The sequence below is a fragment of the Apis cerana genome, linkage group LG15 (genome assembly GCF_029169275.1).
Source record: "Apis cerana isolate GH-2021 linkage group LG15, AcerK_1.0, whole genome shotgun sequence".
In the NCBI taxonomy this organism is placed as follows: domain Eukaryota; kingdom Metazoa; phylum Arthropoda; class Insecta; order Hymenoptera; family Apidae; genus Apis; species Apis cerana.
This window is the reverse complement of record NC_083866.1, coordinates 2,435,187-2,447,928: the sequence shown is the minus strand read 5'-3', so window position 1 is coordinate 2,447,928 and position 12,742 is coordinate 2,435,187.

The window sequence follows — 12,742 nt, the reverse complement described above, 5'->3', positions numbered from 1 at the left end:
ATTTTTAATTTTCTTTTTTCGTATTTCCAAATTATCTTTCATTTTTTCATAAACCAACTATGAAGCTTTTATCATTCTATTATTCTACCTGTCAATAATACTTATAATTTATGTATATTAATAACTACCGAATATTAATACAGAAACTAGTCACAACCACACACGAACACTTAGTTTAATCTGTTAATTGGTAAAAGGTATAAACCCTTCCGCTAGTGTCGTCCGTGTCTTCCTGTCGAAAACGCGATGCGGAAACCCTGTCACGTTTCCTTGCCACGTGGACGGAAAAGATAAAAAGCGATGTAACGGAAAATCTGATCCCACAGAAACACCCCGGAAACGCGTGTAGCCAGCGAATCCTACTTAATCTGACATACGGTAGTCTCATCTATCTCAAACACATCTCAAAGATCAAATCATCGTTTCTAAAATTGTTTCTCTAATTTTTATATCATCATTTCTTAGTTAATGTTTTTATAATCAATTTTTTTCTTCTTTTTTTCTTTTTCTAATTGAACATATTAATAAATTATTTAAAAATGTAATATTGATTAAAATTTATGATTATAGATACTTCATTTTATATATATATATATATATTATATTTACATACTAATTTATGACGTACATACTTCATAAATTATTTTTATTGTATTATTAATGTAAAATATGTTGCATAAATATGATAAAGGCAGGAATATTGGTAAAGGAAAAGAAATATTTTATTTCAATATAACTTTGTTTTAATATATTTACAGATATATTTTATATATAATTGTAATTATTATGTATACATACAAATATAAATTGCTTTTAATTTAATAAATATGTTTATTTGAATAAAATTTATTTCAATTATATTTATAAATATAGAAATAGAATAATTTATTTTTAACAGAGATTATGTGAAATCTAGTATTTAAATGATAAATTAACTCATCTTTTCCAAATAAAAAAATCTTATTTATATTATTAATTTATAATTATATTATATAGTATTAAATAATATATTTAATTAATGATATTATAAATATCTGTAATAGTTTTAATACATGTCTAAAACCATAATCTGTAATGTGATATTATTTTAAATATCCTATCTCATTCAGTTATTTCAATTTTATAAATATAGGAATATAAATTTATCATTTTTTAATCCAAATATATCTAGCATATATCTATGAGGATTCGAAACATTTCGATTTGATAACATTATCGAATTCTACATTTATTATTCGTCTAGTAATACCATCTAGTGATACTCACTGCATCATAATGACGTTAGAGTCAATCGAACATTCGATCTCATGGACTTCGAAATATTGATCTATCGAGTATTTGTATGTTTTCAAGATATCAGATAATCGAAGAGTAGTTTTATATTCATTTCAGTAAAAGATATTAATGATGCTGATACGAGAACAAAGTACTAGAGTAACTAAAACGTTAAGTCGTTGATGTTGTAGCACTATAAATATATCTTATATGGTAGATATAATTGGATACTATAGAAGATTTATCAAAAAGAAATCAGATTAGATTTAGAAAAATTTTATTGTTCTTTATCCTTTCTCTTACATTTCTTTTTGAATTGATATTGCAATTTCAACTTCTGTCATGTATAAAATGCAAGTATGAAAAATCATATGAAGCATCTTAGTTTGATTGATTTAATGATATTTTTATTGTTTTAATGTTTTTAAATATAAAAATTTGTTATCGACATGTTATTTCAATATTTTCAAAAAATGAAAATGAAAATTTTGTCTGTTTATTTCATTGGATAATCAGCACTTTATCAAGAATGAAAAACACTTTGATAATAACTGAATACAGAGTGAATCACATAATATAATCACATCAAATGATTCATAAATTATTGCTTTATAAAAAATTATAAAAATATAAAAATATTTGATATAAAATGACATAAAATAAGAGATATTTTGATATTATTAATTGATTTTTGTGAATTTTCATCTATTTCTATATTAATAATTTAAAAATTTTTAATTTTTTATAAATTTAATTATTTGCAAACAAAATATTCATTATATATTATTATACAAATGTAATAATGCAATTCTGTAATTATATTGAAAAGAATTACATCTTATTAAAATTAATACATAAATTAAAAAATTATGATCTTATAATTGAAATTGAAATTTTTATTATGAAACATCTTTACAAGTGAAGATATACAGATTATTTGAAAATCGTAACTTTATTTTTTTGGAATATATATTTGGATATATAATGGAATATATATTTTTGGTATTATTTGAAATTAATATAGACTATTATCAAAAGAGTTATTAAGATAATTTGTAAAAATTATTAGTTAGGAAAGTATTTTAAGAATTTTGTATAAAACATAATGAACAAAACATATGAACCCTGGAAACAATGAACTTGTCTTGCATATAATATTACTCATTCCATATGTATATCAATGAAAAATCTTTCAAAAGGTTTTTAGAAATAAGTCTTATTCAAGGTGTGGTGAAACTAGCATTGATATATTCAATGAAGTTCATTAGTTGTAAATCCACGTAGCTATACGATTCGTTCACTATAATAAATATTTCATTTAGAATCGAGTGTTCGTTTCTAATCCGGATTCCAACAATTCTTTCAAAATTTTTCAAACGATCTGTACTATTAGATAATGAAGAAATGCTTTTATGATAGAAAAATAGATATGAATTAACATAAATAATCATTTATAAAAATTGTGTAACATTGTTCTACAGACAGTTGCAAAATTGGATGTGTATTGAATTATATTTAAAATTATACTATTCTATTTAATGCACTTAATTATAATAAATTTCATGAATGAAAATTCAATTCCCATTCTCTTTCATTATTGTATATATAAAATATTAATATATTTATATATATATTTGTAGAACATTTTTGTAAAATTGATTCTAAAGACTAAAATTTTTAATGTATATATAAATTTTTAACATATATATATATATATATATAATTTTCCTCTCTATTAAACAGAATAAAAATTATTTTAATAAACTAAAGTTTTTTTTTATATTTTACATCTTTTCAAGGAAACTACAAAACTCTCTTGTTTATCTAATACTTATGAAAGATTACTATAGTATATATTGTGTATGTAAGTAAAATATTACCAAGAATATATTACATTGTGTTTTATTTTGAAAGAACCAGGTACGGATATCAGATGCATTCAATTTAAATCGCTAGTTTATCCAGGCAACCGAGGACACCCGATATTAATGATATCGAAATTTATTCACAGAACTCATCTATACTGTCACACGTACGCCCAATTAAACATTGAATTTACTGCAACGATGTGAAGCTTATACATAGAGATTGAAACCAAAATGCTACAATTTATAATTTTATTACGTTTCTGCCAAGTATATCGACTTGAAATTTGAAACCAAGATATCGATAACAGCGGGATATGTCTCGATTCGCTTAGTATTAAAGGTATTAAAATATAGCGGCGATAAAATTTGAAAAATTGAGATACCAAATATTCCAAAGGCTGAAATCTGTTCAAAAGGACGTAGACGGAAATTTTATATTTGCTAAATGAAAAGAATAATTGAAATATGGTTGTTACCATCAATGCATTGTAAATGAAATTAAAAACAACAAATTAAGGAAATTGTTCATAAAATCATTATAATATTAAAAAGAAAAATATCAATTGAAAAAATACAAGATATTATAAATTAATAAAATTTGCAATTCAGAAGATTGATTTTAAAGACTAAAATAAATAGAAAAGTTAGTATATAAAAATGCCAATTAAGACTTATTTATTAGGTTATAAAGAATTTAAGTTTGCATTAGATGAAATGAGATATTAGAGAAGAGAAAGAAAGAGAGAGCACTATAATGAATATAGAACTATCTTACTCTTCTAGTTTTACACAGTTTTACCTCTATTGCTTATAAGTTAATAAATTTCAATAAATATATCAACAATAAATATTAACTTTTATGTTTATTCTGATCTTTAGAATCAGATCCTCAAATAATATATATATTAATATCAATTTATATAATCATTGAAATATAGAGAAAATAATATTTAAAATAGTAGTATTTCAAATTAAGAGTTTCCAATTACAATATATTAAGTTAATAATATGATAATTATATTCTTAACTTAATATATTATATTACATTGATATAAGATATAATCTCTTTTTAATGTGTAAGGAATAAGAAATAAAAAATAAAAACATACGTTCATTTTCCATTTTATTGCGTTTCAATTAAGCGAAGAATTTTGGATTCACATCGAATCCAAGTATAAATAACACTATTTGTTCATGATTTAGACCAATGGTTCTCAACTAGTACTGGTACTCAACATATCACTATAATAAAAATTTTTTTCAATGTTAACATATGCAATTAATAATTACATTCAATTCTTGATGATTAGATAGAGTTATTTCAAATAAAGTTACAAGCTGTTTTGTCAAAAATAAAGATGGAACAATAAAAAAGAGAAGAATTTATCAATTTTTAAATGTAATGTACTGAAAAGAAAAAATCTTGAATTCGAATATTGATTTCGAGAAAATTATATATTTATGAGAAGTTGAGAATTGCTGATTTAGATTACTAATAGTATTTGCTTATGGAAATATTTCAATTTTCTAATGTTGTCTTGTTTTATCTTTTGTTTCAAATTTTCTTTATCTCTGCTATTATCCCTATCAAATATGATTCGTAAAGAAAACTCATAAATACTATTTAACGATTCCTTAGTGATCGGTGATACGTAGATAGGTTAGTCTCACGGAGGAGTGACTTGATCGATGGTTCGATTAATATCGCGCCAAGATCTTGCTAGATCTCGGTCAGAGATACGACGGTCGATTAAATTAATCGTTATGGTTGAAATGGTGATATCTTTGCTGATATCTCACGGTTTGGAGATATTTATGAGTAGATGGAACTGTTTACACAAATGTATGGGGATAATAAATCGGATGTATACGGATTGAAAAATATATAATTCGATGTTATCGAGAATGTTGGTTGTTGCGGATAAAATCTTTAAAAATATACAACTGTAAATGAAAGATCCTGATGAATTTATTACTCGCGAATTTTCACTATTAAATCATTTGTAGAGAAAAAGAGAGAAAGAGGGAAAAAATATGATAAGCTATCTTGTTCGAAAAATGTTATAAATTATTGTAAAAAGGATCTATTCTAGAATTTTGGATAAATGTAAGAATATTTATGTAAATTTATATTATTCGTTAATTTATTTTATTAAATAAGTGCATAAAACTACTTTGTTTAAAAATTTTATTTGGATTATTATTCACATTTATTATTCACATTTCTTTAACTTTAAATTTCTTATATATATATTTTTAATCAATTTAAGGGAGAAATAAATTTATTTCGGATATTTTATATATTTTTGCATATTGTATTCATAATCTCGTATAATAAGAAATGAAATTAACAATTTTTTTTTTTAATTTGATACACAAACAAAAAATTATATTGATTAATTATTAAATTAAAAAGTAAATACCATGTAATATATAAAAATTTTTTAAAAATGTAAAATATATCACATTAAATTTTTAAGAAAACGAACAAAAGAATATTATAAGATATACATTCACTCATTCATGAATTGTATGATACACTTAATGTTAAAAATAGAAAGTTTTAATTTCAAGATGAGATTTTTTTTTTTCCATAAGAAAGGAATAAGAAGGGGAAGAAGTGTCGGAACCTTTTCTACGTTAGAACGTACAAATTAGACTCTTCCCCTTTCACAACCCCTTTTTTTTGGCATCGACGACAAGGAGTGCAGCTTCCAAAAATATCCACGCGTCGGAATACGAAACCAGAAGTAACCAGCCACAAGAGCATGGTATCCAGCAGATTTTTATTTTTTTTTTTATGAATAGAATATTTTTAGTTCGTACGTATTTTATCAAGTATTCAATAAAAATAATTTCCTCAAATAATCAATATTTATTGTATTTAAAAAATTAAAATGAATGAATATATTATTGTATACACATTATCTATTATAAAATCTGTTTTAAAAATATTTCGTTCTAAAAAAATTTTATTCTATATTTTATCCTCAATTTTCATAATTTAATTGGATATAACTTTTCTTCAATATTTAAAAAAATTAAATTATATTAAAATGAAATTATTTTTACAATACATTAATATTTAATTATTAATATATTTAACACTGAATTTAAGGCAAACTGATTTGGAAATCAAACTTTTTTACTCTTCTAAATAAAAAACAAAAATTATCAAGAACCATTTTTATTGTAATTTCTTTTCTTTTTACTGAGTCTTTCTTTCATTTTTCTAAAGTATGATAATTTTTACGCAAATTAAAAAATTGTTCAAAAGAAAATATTCACAGAGAATATTTTATAAAATAAGAGTAGATTCAAAAAAAGTTGAGAAACACTGCGTTGATCTTTTCAATTTCTCAAGTAAAAAACGAAAAAATTTATCTTCACTGTAAATATTTTTACTTTTTACAACGTTTTATGGCATGATAATAACCATATAGTATGATTACTTTATGATACCCTTGCTACGGAAACTCATTCTCCATTAATTAAAAAATTTAGTTCGATAACAGGAAAGATTCTTTTCACGAACGACAACCATTCATTTGTTTGCATGAATTCGCGCTTAATTTATTAGCGATATTGACACGGTATGGTTGAATAAATAATTAATCGAAATATTTTTGTTACAAGAGCATCACGATCGAGATGAATTATCGACGAATCTCACGAATATCTTCTATTACGCGACGCGTATCGTGGAATATGATAATGATGCACGAGGCGTCGTAAATCGCCATCATAGCCCAAGGGTGACCATCTATTTCTAAACCTTTATTAAACCCCTCATCTTTTTCGATACGACGCCTCCAGCCAACGACGACACACGAACACACAGGCACGTGAACCGTGTTTCCAACCATCTCCGTTCAGGAATAGGAATCGAGATTATCGATTGAAAAAATTCTAAGTTCGATTATCATCAATTGCGAAGAAAATGTACTGTGTCTGGAAATGAAGTTTTACGTTGTTCGTAAGATGGAAAAGTGGATATAACGCAGTAAAACGTTGATTATCCGGATTAATTAGATAAATCATTTTGAATAAATTTGAATAATGATTTTTCGAATAATCGATTGGTAAAGTTTCTTAAGATGAAAAAATGGATTTGTTGAATTAATTCAAGTTTGGAAATAAATTTTTTTTTTTTGAAGTTTTAGGATTATTTTATTATTTTAATTAAAAGAAAGAATTCACTATTTTGTCTATGGTATATTGTTATGAAAAATAAGGATAATGTAGAAATATTGACTCGAATTGGGAATTCAGATTATGAAAGTATTGAGCTTAGCAGGAACTCTAGAAACATCAAACAGGCCAGAAAGAAACCAAACTTTCGCATTGGAAAAGGGCTTCTCTTAAAATAATCAGGGAAAAAAACTTCAAACGAAATGAAAGATAAAGAAATCAGATCAAAACCTTTGTATAACATAAAATATCAAAGATGAAAAGTTTGAGATATTAAAAGAGATTAAAGTCAAATCAATTTTTTTATAAAAATTTATTTTTTTTTTTGAAAAATCAGGAAAAAATTCTAAATATTAAAAATTAAAAAATTCAATCAATTATTATATTATATATATATATATAAATAGATAAAAATTCATTGTTCGACAAATCAAAGCAAAATATAATAAAAAATAAGCAAATAGAATAATATATGGTTCTGCAATATATATATTTGAAGTTCCACATTTGAAAAGTGAACCTTGTATTTAAATAATATAACAGAATAACAGAATAAAAATAAAAAAATAAACAACTACGTATACATTTCTCGAAAACGAAAATTAACCATAAAAAAGGTTGAGCGTCAATTATAGGTCCTGACTGAAAGTACTTATGGTCTAACTATTTGGTACACCATTTTAACGAGTACCTCTTTTCTAGTCCAAATGGAGAACAGGCGGTGAGGGAACGAAAGATCGGCAAAGAAAGATCGAGACTTCTGCAAATTTATTCGATTGCCAGCTACGACTAACTTCTATCGTACCCGCATGCGGCCTCCTAACCCCCTATGGCGTTTATTTATCTCGAGTGCACCAGACCTATCGTCCAATTTGCGCTCGCGAGCACACGCGAGCACTGAGCGTTTTCGCTCGTTACCATCGCCACTATATCACGCCATATATACTAATCTTTCGTCGGTTGAACCCTCCTCGTGTGGACAATTCTTGGTATTTTCTTGGTAGTTGATTTGTTAGAATTTTTTAGATGGAGATGATTGTTTAGAGTGGAATGTAGTGTATGGTACGATTTGGAGGGTTGATGATAAAAAAATTAGCAGAAATTATGGTATAAATAGGATGAAAGAATTTATTTTTTCGAAGAATCATGGAAAAATAAATGTGAAAGAAATGTTATTATCTTGTATAGCTCTTGGAATATATTTGCAAATTTTTTTGGGAAGATTGATGATAAATAAATTAACAGAAATTATGTAAAGAAATTTATTTTTTGGAAGAATAATGGAAAAATAAATTTTTACTTTTTTGAATAATGATAAATTTTTTAAATATTGAACTTTTCCATAAATAGTATGTTAAAGAAAAATAAAAAATGAGATAATTTAGGCTTTGATGATTAGAAAATTATCACAATAATTATACATAAAGTTCAAAAAAATTTTTTTTAAATTTGATAAATTTCAAAAAATTATCTTATATATCTCTAAAATATTTTACGATTGGAATAAAATTTATATATGAATCTTTATATAATCTTTATATAAGTAGAAAGTCAAACAATAGGATTTAGAATGAATTAGGTCGAGAGTGAGTGATTGACTGAGAAGTAGATTAACCAAATGACTTACTTATAGTGGATGAATTAATGAAATAGGAGTGTTACATATTGTCACAGAGGATTAAAAACGATGTCAACGATGTTGTTGAAAATTGAATTTAGGATAAGTACTAATACAATAATGCCGATGAAATGAGAATTCATTGAATTGAATTGAATTTCGTAACTGGATCACGAAAAATTTAAATTTTAAACTTAAAAAATTATTTTAAAACATGATTATTTATTGAAATAATTAAATCTTGAATTTACAACTGTAACAATAATAAATATTCTAACTACATCATTATAGGATTAATTTCTAAAAAATATAAAAAAGTTGATATAGTTTCAAATATTTCCTATTAAGCCATATATTTCCAATATATATTTATTCATTTCAATACATTATATATATTTATTACAACTCTAACATGATGAATATCTTGTTAGAATGATAAAAGGCTTTGATATGCTATTATAATTTTTAAAAGAATAACGAGGAAAGAAAATGAAAACATCCCCATATCCAGCAACTCTGGACGATAAACTCGTCATTCTCTCAATTCATAGGAAAGAGAGACTACTTCCGATATAAGTGACAATCAGACGGGTACAATTGTTTCTTCTTTTCAGGAAACACTCGTGCATGGGTGTCGATCTATGGGGTCAAGGGTCGTCAACCTCCAGAAAGTGCATACGCGTCGGTGGACGATAGAGTGATAGTCATTATGTTAAATGGCAATCAGGATAATGCCGTCATCAGTGTTCGTACTAGGCAATAACTATAATATACTCATTGCGTATACTCTCGCGTAATCTGGCCAACGGTTGTACGACTTTTCATTGACCACTACCGGATTAGAAAGGATTACCAAAATCATATTGTTCGATTTTTTGCAACACGTACTATTTGTGACGTATTCTTCAATTTTTCTAATAATATAATATAATAGATAAACCGTGATAGTTTAAGTATGTTCAAAATATATATTTATATAATATTCGAAATAAAATATTCATTTTTCCTATAAATATTCATATTTATAGGAAAATAATTTTTAAAGGATTTTTTAAATTTTATTTAAGGATTCACTTTTTTAAATGAATTTAAGGAAATATAAATTTATTTAAATATTTATAGTATAATAATAAAAAATGACAATAAAATGATCGTAAATTAAATTTTTTATTGTTTTTTTTCATAACTTTATAAAGACATTTGATTTTTTTTCAGTATCTTCTTTTAAATAAGTTTTCAAGGCTTTAGATATTAATTTAATCTCAATTTCATAATCGTAAAATATTATATTTTTCCCAAAAAATATTTTAAAAATTATCCAATTTAATAAATACATTTAATTTATCTTGTAACTTTATTTCGAATCATTTCATTTAAGAAAATTTCATTATCATGATCGGATAATATTATTATCGATTCACTTTTAATTATCATATTTCATTTCATATTTCATTCGACCATAACCTAGATATAATCTATAAATTCATAATTAATTATTAGAATGTATTTTATATTTTTATGCAAATACCTTTTTTTTAAATCGAATCTTTTGAAAAATCAATTATATATGAGGTTTCTAACTTCTAATTATAATTTCTTAATTGGATTCGATAATGGTTAACGCTAGTTTAACACAAAATTCGCGACTCGAATTCGTATCACGTATCTGACTTCTAGGTTGCAATTATCGTTGTTGATGAATCTATGACTAGTTGGCCATAGAAACGATGCGTAACTGTATCCCCCGGATATTTCGCGCACATGAAAACTACTGTTACTTGCTCATCATTCAATGATCGATTCCATCGTGTGCATCGCATGGAAGATTGATTGGCATTCGTGACCATGGACGACAATTAACCGCTGCGATTAACCCTCTTGAGTGAACGCTACAAAAAGTTGCAGTAATTTAGTCGATAGATTGGAAATCGATTTACTATAGTTGGAATTCGATTTGTTCTTTGATCATTTTCTTTACATTTTGTATTTTTATGTAGTCGATGTATATTTCGAATTATACATATATAGGATAGAACTAGATCACGATTTGTCTAGTAATTTTTTTTGCCAATAAAATACTAGAAATTTAGTAATATATATTATTAACAATTACTAGAAATAATATATATAATATATATTATTATATTGTAATATATATATATTGTTAACAATTATTAGAAATTTAGTAATGTAATATATCTAATAATATCTATATTAAAAATTGGAAAAATTAGGAATTTTATGAATTTTGAAAGTTTGAAGGATCATGATAAATATTTTAAAAACTTTTATTATTGATGATATATAATATATACATGTCATATTCATATTAGTGCGATTAAAATTTCAATGAAATATTCCATAATTCGAAGTAAATTTTATTAAAAATATAATTATAAAATTTTATAACGATATTTTCGTTTATAAATAACGAGGTTTGATATACAAAAACATACAAAATGAGGTTTATAGCCATCTTCTATATTATACTAATAACTTCCTACTAACAGAAGATTTTATGAATATAAAATATTATTATGGCTCTTATAACTAACCTAACTCAAGTTCTGCTATGTAAGCCTAGTTAATGAATCCAAGTAACAAACTCCTGATAGAATATGTAAATTCAATTTAAAATAAAAAGAACAAAAATTGTTGTTCATTATGTATAACATTCTTGTTTCGTTTCTATGTCCAAAAATAAGAGTTTCAATCTAAAATCTTTTAAAATACAAACTTAAAATATGTACAAACAATATTTAATTTTTTTCAATTCAATAATAATATTTTTTATATTTCCTTATTATTGTTATTTTTTTTATATTTTCTATTTTATTATTTCTTTTTCTATTATTTTTTCTATTATTATTCTATACTTCTTACATGAAAACTTTTTTTTTATTCTTATTATTTCCATCGCGCCATTTTCTCGGAAAATTACCTCATATAAAAAACAAATCGATGTACACGCATGCGCATACGAGTCGCGCATAAATCGGCGCGCACGTGCATAAATCGCGCTCGTAAAAATGTACGCAGTGGCACTTCCGGCACTGAGACCGATCGCATCCGGAAGCAGCTGCGTCGCGTATTATGTATAATACGAAGCCGTAACATGTCTTCTCCTTTCACGGCTATACGGACGATTGTGAACGAGGCCTTAACCTATACCGGCCTAACTTGTACCGATGTGTACGATTAACGGTATATTATACCATCGGCTATTCTGTATACGATTAATCTTCGTAAATATCGATTTGACAGACGCTAATAGAATTAGTTAATTGATGGCGAACCATGTGATTAATTTGTTCAATCTTTCATGACTTCTAATACTTATATTACATTGTATTACATTGTATTACTAAGTGATAGAAGATATTAATTATAAGAAGTATTTTTGAAAATTTTTCTGAAAATTAAACAATGAATTTTTGAAAATATAGAAGATGCATAGAGAATGATTTATAAATATTATGTTTTTGAAATGATGAATAGAATAATTTTAATTTTTAAAATATTAGAAATCTAATAAAATAAAATAAAATAAATAAAAATATCTTAGATTTATTTATAAATTTAAAAAAAAAATAAAAAGAAATAAAATTATTCAGATTTGTATTTAATTTCTTCAATTTTATATAAATAGAAAAGAATATATGAAGATAGGAATAAGATTATTATTTGTTGATATTTGGAAATTATTTTTAGGTTTTGGTGGAATATTATTTTTTAAAAAATAAATTATACAAATGAAAGATCAAAGAATAAAATTTGTATTATAAAAAAA